The 23,346-nt window shown below is 40.9% G+C and overlaps 1 protein-coding gene across 2 annotated transcripts in view; it reads right to left on the reverse strand.

Moving 5' to 3' along the window:
* Window positions 1-23,346, reverse strand: part of NETO1 (neuropilin and tolloid like 1) — a 181,831-nt gene that overhangs the window by 33,393 nt on the left and 125,092 nt on the right. Inside the window, exon 11 of one of the 2 annotated variants that reach the window (XM_055128359.1) lies at window positions 13,625-13,648. The exons of the other annotated variant lie outside the window; for it this stretch is intronic. The gene's annotated coding sequence lies outside the window, so the exon portion shown is untranslated. Of the gene's footprint in view, window positions 1-13,624; window positions 13,649-23,346 lie in introns of those variants that run through there. 2 annotated transcript variants of the gene reach the window in all.

The following is a 23,346-nucleotide window of genomic DNA, read 5'->3' on the forward strand; positions in this document are numbered from 1 at the left end:
TTGGCCTCAGGGACCGCAAGCAGCATGGAACTAGCAATGAGAAATGTGAGTTTCTTCCGTGATCCGCTGGGAGACCCGGGGGAGGGAGCTGGCCCTTGGGGGCTTTCAGGTTCTCATCCATAAAACCAATTACCTGCACTAGATGGCGCGGGCTGACTTTCATCTCACACGGTGCCCTCCATAGCAAGCGACCGGCAATATCACCCAATACAGATCTAATGCCCACATGAGTCAGCCATGTGCTAGAACTTCCCTTTAATGCACCGTAGCACGGTAGCACTGTCGTCCCCTTGTTCATCGATGTGCTCGAGTGAGCGCCAAGTAATGTCTCCATTTTGAGACTTGTTGTTACTGTTTTTGGCATATCGAATATGCCACGGGTAGCTTGCCAGGCTCTACCATGCGGGCAGGATACTCTCAGTAGCTTGACGGGCTCTCCGAGAGGGGCGGAGGAATCGAACCTGGGTCAGCCGCGTGCAAGGCAAACGCCCTCCCCACTGTGCTATCGCTCCAGTCCATTCTCTTTAATAGAAGGTGGAAATGTCTTCCCGTTACTTAGCAGCACTCAAGGAAGATTGAGAAGGCCTATTTTGCCAAATGATATTGCAATTTGTCCGATGAGATATTAGTCTGGGGGCCTGAGGGATAGCAGAGAAGGGGAGGCGCTTGCCGTCTATGCAGCCAGTCCCAGGTTGGTCCCTCGCACCACGTATGGCCCTTGGAGCCCCAGGAGTGACGGGTCTCCTCAGCCACTGGGTGTGGGCCCCAAGCAAAGAAAAATGCTTGATTACTATTATTAATTACCCCCCTGGAAGAATATTATTCCCTTTTTAGCAATTAAACCTCCCCCAATTATTTATAGATACACACGTGCAATTAGCTCTTTATTCCCGCGGTCAGGCCCGGAGACAGAATAGGCTCAAGAATAGAGCTCATGGGCCAGGGCCACGAGCAAGGGCAGACAAAGGAATGTTGTGATCGGGGCTGAGGCACGGGAAGGACCTGGAAGCGGACACGAGACTGAGGCTACGTCGTTTGCTTAAACTTTGGGCGCATCCCTCCATGACTGGCGAACACGTGTCCAGACAGAAAGACGCAGTATGGGGCTGTTGGCCCAATCAACAGCTGTCCTCTTGCAGCTTTTGTTTATTTATTAGTTTCCCTAATGCTTGTGTGCTATTGTGCAATACTCACTTGGAAGTTCCACAGATGAGACTGAGACTAGGTGACTCCAAACAGGCTCCTCAGTAAAAGAGACAACATTGTAAGATAGAAAAACATCTACAAAATTTCCACTCAAAACATCCCTACAGGCACACAGTGTAACCCTGAGGAGGGAAGTGGTCAGAGCGCCATGATTTCCTTTTGTTTTCTAGAGGGAAGCACCATGTGAGAAATAAAATTATCTGGGAGAGTGTAATACATAATCAAGATTAAGTGCATTGTTAAAAGAACAATCCCTGCTATGCTTACTTTTTGAAGGTCGTAACCTTTATATATTCTGTCATCCCAGATTTAACACAAATAAGTTGTGAAATATAATTAAATAACATTACTTGTTTGACATCTATATGAATAAAATAGATGTTATCAAGAAAGTATATACAAATATACTCCTTTTTATATCCAATTTTTACTATTGGCACCATCTTTGCCCCTTAAATATGCATTATCTGAAAACACATATTTTGTTATAGTTTCTAAGAACCCAAACCCTATAAAAAGAGTAATATAATTACTAGGGTTAATATTTGTTACTTACTGAAGATAGAATTTTATATATTAACCTACTTTTTTCCACCTTAAAAACAGTACTTCATTTTCTGCATTTAAAAAGAAATAAATACATGACTATCTCCAACGTCACTTTATTCTCGGGAAAACTTTAGGAAGAAAAAATAAAATAGAGTCAAATGCACCCTTTCACATAGGTCAGAAGAGTTAGATGATTTTTAAAAAGAAAAGTTTCTATTCCTATAAAATTCATGCTATTCAATGATAAAGAGTAATTTTTCAAGATAATATGGAAAATAATAAAGATACTGCTTACTAAAATTTAATGTAACCTTTGGGTAAAAGACATTACTCTTTCTAAAATGAAGCCATTTAAACATGCACACTACAAACACCATTTGGTCACATGAGTAGAAAATTGTGCTGAATCACTGTCATCCCATTGCTCATCGATTTGTTTGAGTGGGCACCAGTAACGTCTCTCATTGAGAGACTTATTGTTACTATTTTTGGCATATCCAATACGTACAAGTAGCTTGCCGGGCTCTCTGAGAGGGGCGGAGGAATCGAACTCGGGTCGGCCACGTGAAAGGCGAAAGCCCAAGCACTGTGCTATCGCTCCAGCCCAATTATAATAATAAAATATATTGGGCTGCCCTTCCTCTCCCCTATTTTAATTTGGTGGAGAGAAATAACCAGTAAAATTTGTCCTTAATTTTACTAAGTAAGATGAAGTACTGTCTAGGGGAAAGTGAGGTCACAACAATCAAGTCTGATAAAGTCACACATTTTCTAGAATACAAGAAAGACGCTCAATTTCTGAAGAGGATGCCAAGAGTTAGTGAGACAGAAATGTCCAGTGATACTGGAAGCTCTGGGGACCTTTAGTAGTGAACACATGTAGTATGTATCGTGCTGATTCTAATAACACATACCAGAAACCTGCACAGTGATCATGTGATTTGCATTTGAAAAATCAATGCTATTGAAATAAAAATATAAAGAAATAAGATTGCAATGAAAACTTGGCTTACAAAATTGTAATTTGCCACCAGAGAACTATGCAGACCAGAATATTCTTTGTCAAAAGGAGATTGGATTTACCGAAAAGGTCAGATTAGAATATTTAATCTGAATGAATGAATACAGCAAGATTCTCCATGAGCTGTATTATGGATTCACCACCAGGATCTCACCATTCTAGAAAGAAGTGATCATTTATGTAAAGAGGGGGGTGTGGCAGGGTGATACCATTTCACCAAAACTCTTCAGTGCCACTCTCGAGAACGTCATGCAGTGACTGGAATGGGAAGGAATGGGAGTGAAGATAGACGGTCGGCAACTACACCACCTCCGCTTTGCTGATGACATTGTTCTAATAACACCAAACATTAGCCAAGTGGCACAAATACTGGTCAACTTTGACTACGAGTGTGGAAAGGTCAGACTGCAGCTGAATTTCATTAAGACAATGTTCATGAAAAATGAACTAGTCCCTGACATTCCATTTGTTCTCAATGGAACAAACATCTCTGAATGCAGCAGCTATATGTACCTGGGTCAAGAACTCAGCATGAGGAACAACTTGGCGCCAGAACTGCACAGGAGGAAGAGAGCAGCATGGAAGGCTTTCAAGAGCATTGAAGAAGTGGTTAAGAGGACGAAGAACCTCTGGCTTCGGGCACATCTTTTCAACTCCACCATTCTTCCTGCACTAACATATGCCTCAGAGACCTGGGTCCTGTGAAAACAGGACGAGAACACTCTTCAGGTCACCCAAAGAGGAATAAAAAGAGCTATGCTTGGAATATCACATTTCACTCAAGTGAGAGAAGGAATCCAGAGTTCCGACCTCCGTTGATGATCAAGAATCAGGGACACTGTCTCATTTGCCAAGGTGTCGAAAATCAGATGGGCCAGACATATAATGTGATTTAGAGATGATTGCTGGACTAGAGCTGTTACCAACTGGGTTCCATGGGACGTCAAAAGACCGGGTGGCCGCCCACCAACGAGATGGTCAGACTTCTTCATCAAAACCCTGAAGGAATGGTTTGAGGCTCTTTGTGTTCTTGGAGTGAGCAGATGCCTTTGGACTACACTCTACACTAGCACATGATAGGGATGAATAGAGACATTACTGGCACCCGCTCGAGCAAATCTAAGATCAATGGGATGACAAGTGATACAAGTGAAGTGAGTCTGAATGTCAGCAACTATGACTGATGAGAAAATGTGCAGTGGATGAAAATGGAAAAGATGTCAAAACTACTTAAAGATAAATTAATTTTGCTGAAAGCAGATGCACAGCTCTCTGAATTATTGAAGCCAAAGTACACTTGGAGAAGCCTGGCATAGTGCAGAACAGTCGTGCTGAGGTGGGTGTAGCATTTACAATGTATAGATCATTTGAAAGTGGGCTCTTTCTGCAAAAGTGACAGAAAGTTGGGAAATGTGCTTATTGAGGAGGGTCCAGGCAGTGTTAATATCTACCTAGTGAGACAGAGTGAGACTCTTCTTTCTCAACAAGAGGCCTCGCTGTGCAACTTGAACCCACCTTCGTCATTTCCTCCTCATTCGAACAGCTTGATGATTTTCTCCTCTCCTGGTGAGAAGTGTCACGTTCTGAGAATCATTCTCCTCTGCTTACCTTTGTCGCTAGCACGGTGATCAGTCAAGCTTGAATGGAACGGTGCATGAGTGGCTGCATCTACTTAGATGCTTGGGAAGGCTGAGAGAGAACCTGAGGGGACAGTGGGTCCGTCTGACTGGCCAGCAGAACTCAGGCCTGTCTTCCATGTTTCAAGGTGAAACTGACGCCTCCCGTTCAATTTCTGGTACTGAAACAGTCTGGGTTTCCCAGCAGTGAGAAAACGTGTAACCCAACCCGAACCCACCTGGGAAACTTCCTGGCTCAGCAAGTGGGCTCAAGCAGCCAAGCACAATGCCCCAGAATTGCCTTTTGTTACCCTAAAAGAATGAGTAGCAATTGTAACCATGAACTCCTAGTGGAAACTATTGCTTAACTATTGCCTGAGCACTGTTACCCTTGACACTTGCCAACACACCTTTGTTTGATAATTAGGTAAGGATTTTTCCTGAAACAATAAAGCATATTCAGCTTATGTAATCAAACCCTACATAAACTGCTCACTGCCTGAAGTCCGGGTCGCTATCCGGAGACCACTCTGTGGGTGAGATAGCTGACCCCAGAATACTGGAATAAAACTCCTACTGCTTTTGCATTGTCAAGTTCATGTCTCTCTGTCTCACCACTTGGGAACCCATAATTCCGGGCTTAACACACACACACACCTCCAAGCTGCAACCTTTTGGGGGAAGCCTTGGGACTGGTCTTCTTTCTCATCTGGAAAACATTGTTTCCTCCCGTGCCTGGATTCTGTATCCTTTTCATAGCACAGATTTTGAAGCCCAGGAATGTGCATTCTGCATCTCCCAGAGGAGATGGTTTTCTACACTGTCTTTGGAGAATGCACATGACCCCCCACCTCAGACAAGGATCTTGCATGTAGAAACATAAGGGAATTGTCCGCTACCACAAAATTAAACTTAGCTGTTTGTACCTCTGTTTTATACTTCTGTTCTGAGTGCATGAAGAAACCCGGGTTCAATCTCAGCCACCACAGTCACCCGTCACACCCCAGTCACCAGTGTTTCAGCAGTAGTGAACTGGAAACTTCCCATGCACAACTGAACATGGACACAAACTACGCAAGCAAAACACACGCACATGCATGCATGCATGCAGTGCACAGTGCATGCTCTCTGTTGGAAGTTACTCTCTAGAGGGATGCTTTGTGTATGGATTGTTGGCACACTGGAAAATGTCTCCATAGGGAGGTGGATTTAAAAGTACTTTCATTGACTCCGGGCCGACTCGGGGACACCTTGGACTGGGGAGTCTGAAGAGACAAGCCTCTTAATTAAGAGGAGGAATGAGAGGATTGACTGACTCCTTAGGTTTGCACAAGACAACCTGGCATGGCACATTGAACGTTCATGGAGACCAACACCACCAAGGAGATTCCTGTTGGGCAGCTGTACACGTTTCTCATGCACTGATGAAATTTTTGTTTTCAGACAAAGAGGCAAACAGAGGTGCCTTTGCTGATCCCAGCAGTGATAGCTGAGGACAGAGTGGATATGGATCCACATAGGACCTGTGTGGGAAGGGTCACAGTGACCACCAGAACTGATCATTCTCTGCCTAGTTCTCTCGTACCCTAATCTTGGCTAGAATTTGACTGTATTCAAACCCTAAATTGTACTCTTGAAATGAAAAATCAATATTTATTCGTGTCCAACAAAATATTACCTAGATCCATTTTAGCCACAATTTGCTGCATGGTGCATAACTCTTTGGATCATATTATTATGAGTCAAATAATATATTTGTATATACTTTGGAAGTCATTCCATTCAATATTAAATTCCCAAAAGTCTTATAGATAAAACTTCCTGGATCCCTCAGAGACAGAGAGAATAGGAATAAATGACAGCAATAATCAAGGGAAGACTGTTAATCTTTATCTATTGAATACTGATAGATGGGGCTGAGTCCAGAACGGTAATTACCCAGGACATTTAATAGCAGGTTTTGTTTTCAAGAAGCTTCTTGAGCATTAATCTTTGTGACAGCAGCAGTGACAGAGATATCATTTTATATGTCTTGGTTGTATACCATGCAAACAAGTTTTATTTGCCCACAAATAATTTAATATACTGCCACTTATAAGTTTCACATTAAAACCTTATCTTTATGATCTGTAATTCTAGATCCAGGATCTCTGAATGTATACTTTCATATTTTCATATTTTTCACTGTGACTTATTACAAAATGCATTCTGCCTTATAAACTCAGAGTTCAAACTTTGAATGCCATAAATAGTAGAGAGTTTACTAAAAAGTAAAACACATTTTATAGAACGACATCTCTAAAATATGTCATTATCAACTTAATTAAATCTTTAGTCTCTGTCCTAGATGTTTTTAAAAAAATATTACATCTATATGCTTTTTTCAAATGTGGCATATACATGTGAATATCCACTTCATTACCAAATGCTGTCTTGAATTCTTTCCAAAGTACCTCTTGATTGATCTATAGGTGAAAGCAATTAAAAATTCACCTTATCATTTTTGTACAACAAATGACTTCTCCATGATTTATCCCTCCCCCACTCCCACAAGCAACGGGATGTAATTAAGTGTACTTATTGTAATATTCAGGTTTGTTCTTTCAGACAAGAACCCGATATCATGTAATGTAAACCCCACACCCTATGGAAAAGGCCATAGAACAGTCTACTTGTGTGTACACGAGGTCATTCAGAAGAACAGAATGTAGCATTCTAAAACTAAGGACTTTCATCTAGAAGCTGGATTTTCCACAATAGAAGAGAAATTAGCCGGAAAGCTAGAACTCAAGAATGGAGTCTTTAGTGAGGAAGATCTTGGATTGATTGAACTTTGGTATTGTACCGTGACTTTGGTCCCACATGATGAGTGGGGACTTAGTGGCACCAGGAAGTCCTGCATTGACACAAGTTTCTCTTACTGACAACTTCCAATCAGAGGCCAGGAGTGAAGCCTTCTAGTGAAACTAGTTTCTAGTCCTGGTAGAAAATAAGTATGACAAGTTACCACAGTGAAGCCAATTGGATAGGCCCCTTCGAACCCCACCCAGTGGGGGTCAGTCACAGCAAATGAGAAAAAACACATAAGGACACAAATAATGACATGAGGACTGTCCACTCTTCGGGGTCCCCTGGACAGTCCTGAGCAAGTAGATAGGCCATTGATTTAATCAATACAACATCGCTCTTGGCTTCCAACCCATGAGCTACTGCATGAATCGCCAAAGATGTTAAGAAAAGTTCCTGAGCACATCAATGGGTCACTTGGTCCATTAAGAGCAGAGACTGGGATATTCCACAGAGCCAGTCAACAGGGACTCCTGAAGGATGAAGTTCATAACTTTCCTCTTCTTTGGCATACATTGCCCTGCACATCTAAAAGACATCTGCCTACCACCTCACACCACAGAGACTGGCACACATCCAAAAGAACAAAAGCAACCGCTGTTGGAGAGGATGTGGGGAGAAAGGGACCCTTCTACACTGCTGGTGGGAATGCCGGCTAGTTCAGCCCTTTTGGAAAACAGTATGGACGATTCTCAGAAAACTAGAGGTTGAGCTCCCATTTGACCCAGCAATACCACTGCTGGGAATATATCCCAGAGAAGCAAAAAAGTACAATCGAAACAACATCTGCACATGTATGTTCATCGCAGCACTGTTTACAATAGCCAGAATCTGGAAAAAACCCGAATGCCCCAAAACGGATGACTGGTTGAGGAAACTTTGGTACATCTATACAATGGAATACTATGCAGCTGTTAGAAAAAAGGAAGTCAAGAATTTTGTAGTTAAGTGGATGGGCATGAAAAGTTTCATGCTGAGTGAAATGAGTCAGAAAGAGAGAGACAGACATAGAAAGACTGCACTCATCTATGGTATATAGAATATCAGAGTGGGAGACTAATACCCAAGAACTGTAGAAATAAGTACCAGGAGGTTGAACCCATGGCTTCGCGGCTGGCCTCACGTTCCGGGGAAAGGGCAACTCAGAGAGGCAATCACCAACTACATTGTAGTTGAAGGCCATGTGGGGGAAGGGAGTTGCGGGCTGAATGAGGGCTAGAGACTGAGCACAGCGGCCACTCAACACCTTTATTGCAAACCACAACAGCTAATTAGAGAGAGAGAACAGAAGGGAATGCCCTGCCACAGTGGCAGGGTGGGGTTGGGGGGGAGATGGGATTGGGGAGGGTGGGAGGGACGCTGGGTTTACGGGTGGTAGAGAATGGGCACTGGTGAAGGGATGGGTTCCCGAACTTTGTATGAGGGAAGTATAAGCACAAAAGTGTATAAATCTGTAACTGTACCCTCACGGTGATTCTCTAATTAAAAATAAATAAATTATAAAAAAAAATAAAAGACATCTGCCATTTTATTCTCTTCTTCTCTGCGTCCACTTTTGCTGCCCATTTCTACTCATGTACCTGAGATGCTCTGCCCAGGGGACTCTCCAAACCTTGAGTGTTTCTCTAGAGGGACAAACTTTCCACAGCATTGGTGAGAGCTTCACAATAGACAGCTCACGCCGTTCTTCTAAAGAGAGAGCAACTAAATAATGCATGCGCATTAGGAAAATTGTGATCATAGAGAAAATAAAGGTTCAATTAGATCATTGATCTTTAAGAAAATCTTCCCAATGGTCTAACCCCAACTCTTTGCAATCAAAATATAGTTTCTATGAACATCAATATCTCAGAGAAGTTGGAAACTATTCACTCCATCTTAGCAGGGACGTCTGGAGACTGGATTAGGAACTGCCGTACAGAAAAGGCACATCTCAGGAATCATTATGGGAAATTACTCCGAAGAAATTTTCTTTTTCACTAGGATATGCCCCCTAATAAAAGGCTAATAGGGCCTTTGTATATTGGCTCTGTAATGAAAACTCAGATGAGTCCTTCAAGATTCAGTTTAGTTAGCTTTGAAGTAAAAAATATAGCATCTTCCTTCTGAACTACAGTCAGGGAAACAGGTAGTACAGGGGCAAGGCACTGGCTTTGCATGTATCTGGTCCTGGTTTGATCCTCAGCACGGCAGATGGTCCCCCCGGTATAGCCAGGGTGAGTTCTGAGTCCAGAGTCATGAATAAGCTCTGAGCACAGTTAATTTTGACTCCCAACCCAAAACCAAAATAAAAAGATGACTAAAGTTAGGATTCAATTAAACAGAACGGTGTATCTCCAAGAATCTCCCTTAAGATTCTCGTTAGGGTCAATAAGCATTCAAGAGCCCACAGAGCATCATGTCCAAGTGTGACTGTGACTCCTGCAACACAAAGTCCCCAGGACTCTCCCTCTGGAAGAAATACTCACTGCAGCAGCAGGAAGCTCGAGAACATGCAAGACCTGGGCCTGACTGACAGGCAACTGCTGCCTTTCAATAAGGAAGATTCCTCCCACTCCTCTGCCTCCTCCTGCTGGGGCTGTGACCCCACCTCTGCCCAATCGCCTGGGTCCTTCTCCCCCTGGGATGATGCCAGGGGGACCTGCTTCTGGAAAGAGGCCACCAATGGGAGGCCACATGCCAATGATGCCTGGGCCACCAATGATGACACCTGCTCGTTCCGTGATGGTGCCCACTGGGCCAACAATGACTTGACCAGACAGATAAGAAGAGAGGGAGTCTCTCTCTCTTTCTCTCTCTCTCTCTCTGCCTCTCTCTGTCTGTCTTTCTCTCACTCGCTCTCGCTCTCACTCTCTCTCTCTTGCTCTTTCCCTTCTTTCTTCCCTTCCTTGTTCCCTTCTTTCCTCCCTCCCCACACTCTCTCTCTACACCCTGTCACTCATTCTACATCAGGGCGCTGTGATTCTGGGTGTTCTTTAGCAGACTCTAAAGGAGACTTTCTCCCCTTCTCAACAGAGAGAGTTTTGGAGGGGGTAGTAAATGGAACAAAGTATAGCAATATTCATTTGTGCTCTGAAACATAAAAATATAGTTGTCTCTTAAGTTAAAAATAAAAAGGATTCTCTTTAAACTGTTGTTAATTTTACCATCAAGTCTTCCACCCAAAACAATGCTAGAAACCATTTGCTGTTTTTGTTTGTTTGTTTGTTTGTTTTTAACTAGATCCTCTTGTGAGACATATGTGTTGCTTCTTTTTGCTGACAGAAGTCCAGCTTGTGTTGACTTCTCCCCTACCCAGGAACACTAGATAAACTGGGTGCTCCATGAAAAGAAACCCACCCAGTTCTGTTCTCAGAGGGCTTATTCAATTGCATTGTTGATTTTTAACAAGCCACGATTTCCAAGATACTTTCTTCAACGGTCTTTAGCTACGCCTTTTCAGAACTTGACAAGAAGATTGAGTTATTAGAAAGGATTGTGCCAAGAAATGCAATGGTATCTGAAAAACACATAAGCAATCCAATTCAATTATAGTTGGTAAATCTTGAGCCGAGGATAAATCTCTAATCTTTTCCCCAAGTTTACCATGAATAATTGAAAGATTCCCCTGATTAAAAATAGAAAATCAAATGAAATAGTATACTCGAAAGGTTCTGCAGTATACCACCCACATTTTTAAAAACAATCCCTGCTTCTTACATATTTTTCTGCTCTTCATTTTCTATTACTTCTTTCACAAACTCACCTAAATTCCATTTTTATGTGGAAATTATCTTCACATGTACATAAACGATATATACCTCTCTTCTTGCTCATGTGATTCTTTAAGAATTTTAAACATGAAAATTTAAAAATTTTGCACATTTAAAAATTTGTACATCCTATATACATCCAACATATTTTAGAAGTGCCTGATAATACAAGATCATAAAGCATTTATATTTTCCTTCTGAAACCTGATACTCTGGTAAGAAAACAAGGTACATGTTTTAAACTCTAATTCATTGATTGGGATGTTCTTACACAGGCTAGAGTTAGACCATATATTTAGAATTGTTTCTTCCAAGCTACCGAATGAGGAAGGACATGTAGCTGAATGATTAGATTGACAACAAGGTTGCAAACAGGTAATTATCATTACCCCTATTTGAGAAATCTCAGAGGTATTTATCAGAGATAGATCCTGCCAGATGCAGTAGGTGAGCCACAGGGAGGGGATGCTGCCCCACCCACTGCACAAGCACAGGAGAGACTCACATGGAGCAGCACATTCGACACTGTCCCCTCCGCAGCCTCCGTTTGTCACCTCAAATAGACTTGTGGAATTTTCCAGAGAACCTTGAGAATCGCTGGCTCTTTCAGGTTCCACACTTCCTTTGGTGCTTTAAGAGCTTCTTCAGTGAAGATCCTTTGCTTCTTCTTTGGTCTGCAGGTTTGCCAAGGTTTTTTCAAGCCCTAAATTTCTAGGTATATTTTTAATGTCTTGATTCTGTACAGAGGATCTGATTTTTTTCAACTTTACCCTAATAGGGACTGGAGCGATAACATAGTGGGTAGGGCATGTGCCTTGCATGCGGCCGACTCAGGTTCGATTCCTCCTTCCCTCTCAGAGAGCCCGGCAAGCTACTGAGAATCCCACCCACACGGCAGAGCCTGGCAAGCTACCCGTGGCGCATTCGATATGCCAAAAACAGTAACAACAAGTCTCATAATGGAGACGTTACTGGTGCCCGCTTGAGCAAACTGATGAACGGTGGGACAACAGTGCTATACAGTGCTACTGTATCCTAATAGACATTCCCTGCCCCTGCTTCGATTGTAGACAGTAACCCCCCTACTCTATTTTGTATTGTTTGTTATGAACAGCATAAGATGTCACGCCGTGCTCTCCCGGAATTCTTAAATTTTAGTTAATTAGGGTCTGGAGAAATCTCTGCAATGAGCTGCTTGGTTTGGAGATTCTTTTGTGTGTCTCTGGATCAGGGATGCTGGATTTTAAACCTGGCTCAACTGTGTGGAAGGCAAGTACTGTCCCACCAGCCGCATGGATTTCACTTTTGCTCAAGGATAGCCTGCTCTCGGCAATAGAGACAGAGTAAAAGGGAGTCGGGTGCACAGGTCACATCATAGCTCTGCTCAGACCCTCCCACACTTCACATTAGTCAGGAGAAAGCTGTGTTTTGAGTCCGTCCTCTCCAATTGCCCTTCCTCTTCTGCCACAGTTTTCTCACTTCCTACAACATGGTCTCCTCAAACCCAACATTCCCATTGCCAGAAAAGCTCTTCCTGGAGAAAGTGGCGTGTCTCACTATTTTATTCCCTGAGATTCTGGATATGCCCCATACTAGCAAAGAGATGCTCACATCTGCTCTGCATAAAACAGAAGCCAGTCAGCTTATCACTGCTATGCTTGCAACGTGCCCTTCATTCACAATACGCACGTCTCTATCATTTCTCTTGTTCTTCAGAATACTTTTCTTTCATCTAGATTGAATGGTGAAAGAGAGCCAATTGTTTTGCCTGTTCTGTAACTAAAACCATTTCATGAAGCTAGTATGGATGCATTCAGTGTTTATTTACTGAGTTGCTGTAAAATATTTATTGAATGACTTGTCGTTTCACATATATTATCAATACTCATAGTCACCATAACATGCCAGCTCAGCACACAAAAGTTTATGGCACTGAAGTGTATGGGATTTGGAACAGTGTTGACCCCAGGAAGCTCCTGAGATAACATAGGGTCAGATGGAGATTTAGGCTAATGGGAATCACATATTTTAATCAAGATGCCCATTTGCCAGGAACTGGAAACAGGCAGTTATGACTTAAATGTGAAGTGTGAGAGAATGGAATGTTGCAAACGAATTCACTAGGATTTTATGCTCTAAGCAAAGGCCTTGAGTGGTGGAGAAAGAACATCCATCCTCTCATAAGGAAGGATGTTTCCGTAGAACAGTGTCACCGTCCCACAATGCTGAAAAGCCTGTCCCATAAATCCATGAATTTTAAATTTGTTTCGGTAAGTATCTCAGACAGACCAGAAGCATCACCCTACAGTCATTCCACAGGTGATTATCCTCTCCTGTGTTGGTCCCCTGTAACACATATTCGGAGATCCTAATCGTGTGGCTTCAGGGTGCCTTGATTTCCATTACTTCTATCCCTGCCCAGGGCTCTCCTCTCTCTTCTAGACTCACCGAGGTAGGAAGACCAGGGATCAGATCAATCACCAGCACTTTTCTTCCCTCTTAAAATGAGTGTGTAAGTGATCAATGAGCAGCAATAAGAACACAGGAAATCAGAGAGGACAGATTTTTTTCCAGACTTCAAAGGCAAGTTGGGGCCTGAGCATTGACTGGTTCCAGGGTCTTGAAAGGTGAATTAACTCTGGTCCTCATGTTTACATCTGTAAAATAATGCTAATAATAAGTACGTATAAAGACTGTCACAGGTGTTAGCTGTATAAATCACTGCATCATGCTGAGAAGAGTTTTTCTAATGCATTAAGCATCCAATGACAGCTACCTAACTTTAAGACTTTGTGCAGAACTGACCATTTTATTGACTATAACTCTTTTGAGATCAACACCTCTCTTCTTTTTACACCTTTGAAACTGGCTACATTTTCTAGCCTACTTACAAGGTAATAATATGCATATGGTTGTCATAGCAAAAATATAAATTTAAGTGGTGCCAATAATATCTTGATTATTATAAAATAAGTTCATTAATACAAGCTGTGCTTTTATATAATCAAATCTTTCCTTCTGCATATCACAAACTGTCAAGATTCACATTTTAAGCTGACCACAAGTGGAGTCCAAATGATTTGATTCACTTATCAGCCACATCTAGTTGTCACCCTGTTCTCTTGAGATAAAAGTTTAACTTTAAAAGGAGTAAAATCATTATCACTGTGTGATTGGATTTGAAGTCATGTCTATGAAAAAATGAAGTTATGAAATTTCAACTTGTCAGATTCTATGGCTGATGGGTTCCAGCTGTTAACCCTGCAGGGGAGCCCTGGAAACATCTAACAGACCGGGACACTCTCCTGAGGCATCCAAAGGCCCTGGTACTGCCAACCCATCTGAAAAGGACTTGATTCTGAGGTAATTATACAAAATGTACAGGAAAATTCAATCACTCATGCTACAGAATTAGTATTCCAGAAATAATTTAGCCACAGTCTTCTCTGTCGTGTGGAATTTCATTAGGCAAACTTGCCATAAATTAAGCAAACAACCACAGAGAATTTCTAACTTTCCTGAACACAGAAAAAGAATCACTTCAAGCCCTTCAAATCCTCTGGGTCAGTAAAACAGGCAAACAAAAGTTCAGCAATGTAAGGGGTTTGGCAAAGAGAGGATGAAAGGTTGGAAGACAGAAAAAATAAAAGAGGAAAAAGGAGGTGGGCACGGAGCATGGGGCAGAGTCGGGAAAGCTGTCAGTGCTGACAGGGGCAGTGGAATGCGTGGGCGTCCAGAGTTCATGGCGAGGATGGTGGAACATATGAGCTTTCAGAGTCCAGAAGCTTGCGGGAGCTGGTGCTCAGTCTGAGCTCGGTCACTGCCACCCCCTGCCAGGGCAAGGGAAGCTGGCTCTCCAACCCCTGAGGAAAAGTGGGTCTGCTGTAAGTCAAGTTCAGTTTTCTTGCACTGAGAAGAATAGTAAGCCAAGAAAAAGCAAATCCTTTCAGTCATTTGTCTTCCAGTCTCCTTCTAGCATGAATATTCGGATCTCTACCCTGGCATCTGCTGTTGAAGGTCACAATAAGTTTGCAGAGTCTCATTCCTAGTAATTCAGAACTCAATCCATTGTAAGGGAAGGAAGACACAGCACCCTAAGATGATGCCTATTTACAAGGGGCTAATGGGCAAACATTACTCCAGAAATCTCTGTGTATTTGGTAGCTGTCTTAACTCTAGTGAGGTGAAGTATCTTGACTGCAGGAAAGGAGTAGAGAGACAATGCATATTCTCCAAAATGCATTTCCATTGGATTAAACGCTTCAGTTTTATTAATTAATTAGTAAGTTAATATTTTTTCAGGATTATTCTTTCACAACTGTTGCTGAAATAGATCATTTAAAAATGTATCAAAGGGTGCATTTAGCACCTCACCCTCAGGCTCTCGCCGTCAACAGGGTGGCTTGACCGAGAACAGGGAGAAGGCCCGGTGCTCCTGATGTGCCATCTTTTCTGTGAGTTGCTGAATTCTATGTGCTAGAATTATGTTCAGGATCTTTGCATTCATGTTCATCAGGGATATTGGTCTGTGGTCTCCATTTTTGTGATGTCTCTGTCTGCTTTGAGTATCAGGGTGATATCTGTCTCAAAGAAATGGTTCGGGAATATTTTCTTCAATTTCCTGGAAATTGAAGGACTGGCAGTGGGACTGGCAGTAGGTCCTCTAGTGAATCTATCCAGACCTGGGCTTTTGTTTCGGGGAAGACTTTTGATCACCATTTCAAGTTCCTCGATAGTGATAAGTCTGTTCAGGTATTCTAAGTCTTCTTGGTTCAGCACTGGGAGGTTACTGGAATCCAGGAACTTATCCATTTCTCTAAGATCCTCTAGTTTCATGGTGTAAAGATTCTCAAAGTAATCTCTGAGTGTCCTATGGATTTCTGTAGTTTCTGTTGTGATGTCCCCCTATTCATTTCTGATTTGGTTTATTAGGGTTCTTACTTTCTTTCTTTGTGAGTCTTGCTAGTGGCAATCAACTTATTTATTTTCTCAAAGAACCAGCTCTTGGTTTCATTGCTCTTTTGAATTGTTTTTGGGGATTCCAGCTCTTTGATTTCTGCTTTAAGTTTTATTATTCCCTTTCTCCTGCCTGGTTTGGGCTCCTTTATTTGGTCATTTTCCAAGATCTTAAGCTGTGAGGTTAAGTCGGTTATGTGGGCACTTTCTTTTTTCTTGATGAATGTTTGCAGGACTATAAACTTTCTTCTTAACACTGCTTTTGCTGTATCCCATAAGTTTTGGTCACTCATGTCCTCATTCCCATTTCCTCTATGAGTTCCTCTCTAACTCACTGGCTATTCAATAGTGAGTTGTTTAATTTCTAGGTGTTCAATTTGATTCTTCATTTTTGTGTGATTCACTTATATTTATGGTTATCAGGGTCTGAAAAGATAGTTAATATGCTTTCTATCTTCTTAATTTCATGGAGGTATATTTTGTGGGCCAGCATGTGGTCTATCTTGTAAAATGTCCTATGTGCACTGGAGAAGAATATGTATCTAGCTTTGGGGAGATAAAAAGTCCTATATATGTCTACTAATCCCCTCTCTTCCATTTCTTCCCTAAAGTATTTTCTTGTTTATTTTTAATCTGGTTGATCTATCAAGAGGTGGCAAAACGGTGTTGAAATCTCCAACTACTATTGTGTTGCTATCAATATATTTCTTCAAGTCTATTTGCAGTAGTTTTATGTATCTTATTCGTACCTCATTAGGTGCATATACATTTACATTTGTGAGTCTTCTTGATTTACAGATCTCTTGAGCATTAAGAAATGACCTCATTGTCTTTTATTACCTTCTTCAGCTGGTACTAACATGGCCACTCTTTTTTGAGGGGATTGTTCGCTTGAAGAATTGTTTTCTCTAAGACTTTGAATCTGTTTACTCTGACTGTTCAAATATGTTTCAGAGCATTGGATTTAGTTTTCTAATCCATCCTGCCACTTTGTGCCTCTTGATTGGTGCATTTAGTGCATCAACATTGAGAGAGATTATGTGATGGGAACTTGCTCAATATTTCTATAGGAATTTGGTGGACTTGTGGGGTTGTCTTATCTTAAAGTAGCTCATTTAGTTCTTCTTGGAACAATGGTTTAGGGTCTGTGAAGTCACTGAGTTGCTGTTATCTGCGAAGTTGTATATTGTTCCTTCAAATCTGAATGAGAATCTGGCTAGGAAAGTATTCCTGGTGAAGCACTCGTTTTATTGAGTTTTTTCACTCCATCTCACCACTGTTTTCAGCCTCCCCCCTGCCAAGGTTTATCTGATAATTGGGCTGTAAATCTTAAGGATTCTCCTTTATAAATAAATCTCCTTCTTTGATTCTTGCTGCTTTCAGTATCCTGCTCTATGTATGGCTTTCATCATTCTGATTAAGATGTCTTGGGGTATGTTTATTTGGATTTCTTTTAACTGGTGACTTCGGGCCTCCTGGATTTGGGTGCATGCACCTTTCATCTCTGAGAACTTCTCGGTGGTGATAATTTGACAGTTGCTTCTTCACCAGGGTTTTCTTTCTACTCCTCCTGTTCTTGTATTGTTCCTTTCGACTTCATCCCGATATTCTCTTGTCATTTTTTCATTTATCTTGAGGATCTTTTTCATCTTTTTATATTTTCTGAAGATTTTCTGCACCTCATTTTGGAGCTCACTAATTCTGTTACTATGCTGCTGAGGCCTTCCAGTGAGTTTTTCATTTCAGCTACCAGTGTTTTCAGATCTGTCATTTCTGCTTATATTTTCATTTGTATTTTCCTCCTATCTGCTTTCATAACCTCCTGTACTTTATTGGAGGAGCATTGCACTGTTTCTTTAAACTCCTTATGCATCCCTAACAGTTTCATTCTAAATTCCTTAGTAGAGGGGTTATATGGCTCATTTTCCCTGGTTGGTCACATGAGCTAGCTTCTTCGCTCTAAGCCTGCTGGGTTTCTGGATTGCTTTGTCATTGTGACCTTTGCAGTTTGGAGTTGTTTCCTGAATGTTTTTGCGTGGTTAGGAGCCCACGTTAGGATGCCTTTGTTTGTGCTGGGGTATGGAGGGTGAAGAGCGTGGGGCCACAGAGCACTCCTCAAGTCTGGGTTTCAGGAGTACCGGTAGAGGGGGCTGCCTCCCAAGCCGCAAAGCGGGCCCCCGTTGCCACGCTGAGGTACTGCAGCCTCTCATCACAATTTCTTCTCTACTTTTATATAAACTTACTCTTTATTTTAGTGCTCTATCATCACTAGAATGTGATTACAATGCAGCATTCCTAAGATGACTGGAAGAATGCACTTTGTAATAAAAAATCATCACTTAGAATAAACAAGTCTTTCTGATCGCTCATGCTATGCCTTCATATAAATTACTACCCTCTTTATATTATTTCATGCTTGCTAAAGACATATGCATTCTATTGACATCTTGATCTTGTGTACTTTGGGGGCTGTATTTTTGGGATGTTTCCTGGTGTGGACCATGTGGTACTGGGAATGAAAACTCAACTTCCCACAAGCAAAGCTTATTTTCCAGTCCTTTAAACAGTCTCCCTATTCTCTTTATTGATGTTTAAAAATTCAATTTGCAAACTTTTTCCCATTTCATTTAAGCTTGCCCTAAATTTATTGTTCCACACCTTATTAATTTAGAAATTCACATGAATGGCTTTAAAATTTTTAATTACTTATCAACACATTTAAAGCATATATTTGTAAGTATTTAAAAAACTTGCTCAACAAGAAATTTTAATGTCCTTTTTAAACTTGTCCCTCTAAGAAGTTGGGGGATGCCGACCGCTCAGGGGTTGTGTAACTAGTCAGCATGCCAGAGTCTTGTTCGTTATCGGAATTAACCAGACAAATCGCTCCATCAACTAAGAATGGCCTTGCACCACCCCCCACCTATTATTTGCAGTACCATAGATGGGACTGGAGCGACAGCACAGCGGGTAGGGCGTTTGCCTTGCACGCGGCCGACCGGGGTTTGATTCCTCCGTCCCTCTCAGAGAGCCGGGCAAGCTACCAAGAGTATCTCGCCCATGCAGCGAAGCCTGGCAAGCTATCCGTGGCATATCCGATATGTTAAAAACAGTAACAACAAGTCTCACAATGGAGACGTCACTGATGCCCGCTTGAGCAAATCAATGAACAATGAGACGACAGTGACAGTTTTTTAAACTTATTTTATTTGTTTTGGAGCCTTATGTAATGTTAGTGAGGATACAAATTGGGCTAGCCATTATGGAAAGTGGTACAGAGTTTCTCTGAAAAAATAAAAACAGAAATTCATAAATATTGTAGATATTTACCTTGAATTTCAGAAATATTAATTCAAATATGTATTGCAGTACTATCTCCAGAAGCCAAGAGCTAGTAACAATCCACATGTCCATTGACAAATGGATAATAAAAATGTGGAAAATGTATGTAATGCAAGACAATTCTGCTATGTATCTAAAAAGATGAATTCTTATTATTTGCAGTACCACAGATGGATCTAAGGAGTAGTCATGTCTTGAGAAATAGGTTCATATTTTTTAAAAGAAAGGTGACCTCTGCATGATTTCAAACATATGTGATGTGTGGAGAAAACAAACAGATCAATGAAGGAAGTAAAACCAAGAAAGATTTAGACTCTAAGACCCATCCAGGGTTACATGATGGCATGAATCGGGAGACAGGAAACTATCATGTGCTGAAGAAAAGAATTGGGCATTTAGAGATAAACAATGTGTTATGTGCAGACACTGTTTCCCAAAGACATATACTTGAAAACTATACAACGTTATCATGTAAGGTTACTTCAATAAAAATTATCAAAAGAAAAATTTAAGTTCTTTAAATTTTAAAATTTACTGAGAATTCTGAATTACTGGGAAACTATGAAACTCACCATGGTGAAAATTTTATGTGCAATAGAGAAAATATGGTATCTGCTCTATGCCACTTCGTCATGTCAACGGGTCACTTGAACACCTCGGTCTGATGTTCTATATTCTTACTGATGTTTTCATTTAGTTGTTCTTCAATTATGAATTAGAGTTTGTCAGAAGTTCTAACAACATTTGTGATTAGTCTATAACCCAATTGAGTTTTATTACTGTCCTTTCTTGGGCTGTGAAGTACATGTCTCACTCATTTTGAAATTTCTTCTCATTTTTTCTATTACTCTATAATTGGAATTATATCTTGTATTCTATTAATATTTCATCCCATCTTTTTTTAGCTTACCTGATCATGTATGTCTTCTTGCCAACCTGAATTTTACAGTGTCTTGGAAAAAAATGAGTTAGCTTCTTACTACGTGTATGCACACCTGTGTGTGTATGTGTTTGTGTGCACACATGTATGTGCGATGCTAGGCTCAAAGCAAGGTCTTATGTGTGCCTGACATACAGTTTATAACTGAGCCACACTGCCATGGCTTTGATTTTAAAGAAACAATCTAATCTTAAATTATTATTTAGTTATTTGTGGTTTGTTATGTATCATTGATCCTGAAATCCTCTTGTACTTGGATATTTGAAAGCATTTCAACATTAATTGTAAATTTCTCATTGGAGCTTTAATTGCACTTAACTTTATAGTTCTTCTAGTACTAACCTAGTGATTACAATGTGTGTCATTGCCTTACCAAGGTCTTCATAGAGCTAATCTTGTGTCCCTTAGAGGGAAACAGGTTGACTTTCTAAGCATCGGGTTCCAATACATCCTTTATGATGGTCATGTATTTCACATAAACATCTCTAATATGCAGTAGCACTGTAGCACTGTAGCATTGTTGTCCCATTGTTCATCAATTTGCTTGAGCGGGAACCAGTAACATCTCTATTGTGAGACTTGCTGTTACTATTTTTGGCATATCAAATATTCCAGGGTAGATTGCCAGGCTCTGCCATGCGGGTGAGATATTCTCGGTAACTTGCTGGGGTTTTCGAGAGGGATGGAGGAGTCAAACCCAGGTCAGCCGCATGCAAAGCAAACGTCCTCCCCGCTGTGCTACTGCTCCAGTTTAATATGCAGTACAATTTTTATTTCTTTTCCTGTACAAAACTCATTTGTCACTCGAAAAGTGGAAAACTTTACATTCATTTAGCTGTAAATTTGTTGTTTTCAATGATGATTACTCTTTCCCATATACTTGAATTTGTATTGTTTAGAATTTGCCTGAAGAACAAATAATTTCTAGAAATTTCTCTGGAGTGAGCTACTGCTATTTACATATCTGCTTTTCAGGACACCACCCCGGTGAGTGCAAATCTCTTTCTCAGCAGATGCAGGTGTGAAGCCCTAGTTCTTGCTGGCTGGCAGCCTGCAGCTCTTGTCTCTTTGAAACTACCTGCATGTCTGGCCACCTGGTTCTTTCTTTCCAGTCCAGCAAAGGGTGATGGCTGGCATAATCTCCTGCTACCAGCTGCAGACAAGGCACTGCTTTAAGAAACTTAGTTAATTAGGTTGAAGCTCCCAGATAAGTGCTCCAAGAGAAGATCAACTGTGCCAGAAAATACCACTCAGTAATTTGGACATACCCATCTTACTCACAGTCTTGGGATCATGCAGCAACTTACAGAGCATTACAGGGATCTTATGGGAATTAAAAAATGTACTGCCACTAACACCAATTATTTTCCAGGAAAAGGACACTGGCTGACATTTGTCACAAAATATTTAGAAATCTTATAGTTTTGGAGTAAGCTAACCCTCCCACACACACTTTAAATTGATTTCCTCTTATCTACTTTCCAACATTAATTATATTCATATTACAATTCTGTAATTTAAAGAAGTCACATACATGCATTCAGGAAAGTCACATCTTGATAACAGCATTATACACCAGTATTATTACTTTATACCTAAAACATCATTTTCTTGCTGTTTTTAACCATATGTAAGTTATATAACAGAAAGTAATGCTTCGAGCAATGCTTTTAAACTGTTCATGGTACAGGTAAGAGTGTGTATGGGTGGTGTGTCTTTGAGGGGTGCATTTATGTCTGTTCCAATGCGTATCTTAACATGCTTGCCCCAACTATGGCCGGCTGATTGTCCCAGTTTGTGGGATTAGATCGTAACTCTCCTAGCAAGTTTCCTAACACCTGACTTTCTAATATTCTTCCTCTGTTGATGCAAGGGCAAAACAGAATTCAGTCTACTCTAGAAATTTTGCAGTTAACAGATCTTTGGACAATAATGTGGGTTTCACTATGAAAACCATACAATGTGTCATCTGGACTAGAACTTCCATCCTCTGAGAATGGAAGCTTCTGTTACTTTACCAGTTATTGTAAAAATTGTGTGTATAGTAACCCTACTTCTAACCAATACTATCAATTTCTCTCAGTACTGCTTCCCCACTAAATGTCCTACAAAATATCTTTACTCACTGTATTCAGAGACCATGATTCTTTAAATAATGTTTCAACTAAAGAGTAAAACCAAGTATTAGAATTTCCTACAGGAGAAAGTTAAACACTGCGGAATGAATACAGAAATCTTACTCTCAAAGATAAGGATGAAATGGCTATATTGAATTTCATATTTATTACATATTCATCTATTACTTTAATATTACCAATAGTGATAAAAATTGAAAATACCAAAAAATTTCCATGGGATTTTAGGTACTGCGGGGCCAACAGTCCATAAGACTGACATTGTTCCTGCTTTGTTGAAGATGACCCCATCCCATACTAGAAACACCATCCTTGAAGAAGAATATGGGATGCAGAGTCTGGAATAAGGATATGTTGGATTCACAAGAGTTGACAAAGAGTGTCAACTAAGTTTAAAAAAACACTAAGATTTTTCTATAAAATATAAGATAATGTCCATTTCAAGGGAAATCAAGAATGATTTTGTTTGTGAGCAAGGCTCATTTCATGCAGAAGGAACAGCAATTGGAAATGGATCAGGGAAAGCCACTGGTGGGTTTGAAGCAGAGGGTGCTTTGATGCTATATGGGGGAGAAACAATGATGAGAGAATATACAAAAGAAACAGGAAACAAGCAACTAATCTGAGATACACAGGGCAGGTCATTAAGGCCAAGAGGTCCTAGGAAGGAATGATATTTGTTACGGCATGATAACTTGAACCGATGTTTTGTAGTTTTAAGCAATCTATTAATTATGCTCAGTGAATTGTATAATCAGGAATTTGGGGAGAGACAGTAATTTATCTTTCCTCCATAGTAATACTTAGTCAATTCTATAATAAGGAATTCGGGGTAAGGGCAGCAGCTTATCTTCCTCCACAATATCTGGAGCGCAAAGGGAATGCTTGAAATCTGAAGGCAATGCCACCGCAGTAAACAGCAATGAGTTGGTGTTTTCCCTCACGTGCCCAGGGTGAGTTCTGGCTCTTGGGTGGGACATTC

Source organism: Sorex araneus, chromosome 2 (assembly GCF_027595985.1).
Source record: "Sorex araneus isolate mSorAra2 chromosome 2, mSorAra2.pri, whole genome shotgun sequence".
Lineage (NCBI taxonomy): Eukaryota > Metazoa > Chordata > Mammalia > Eulipotyphla > Soricidae > Sorex > Sorex araneus.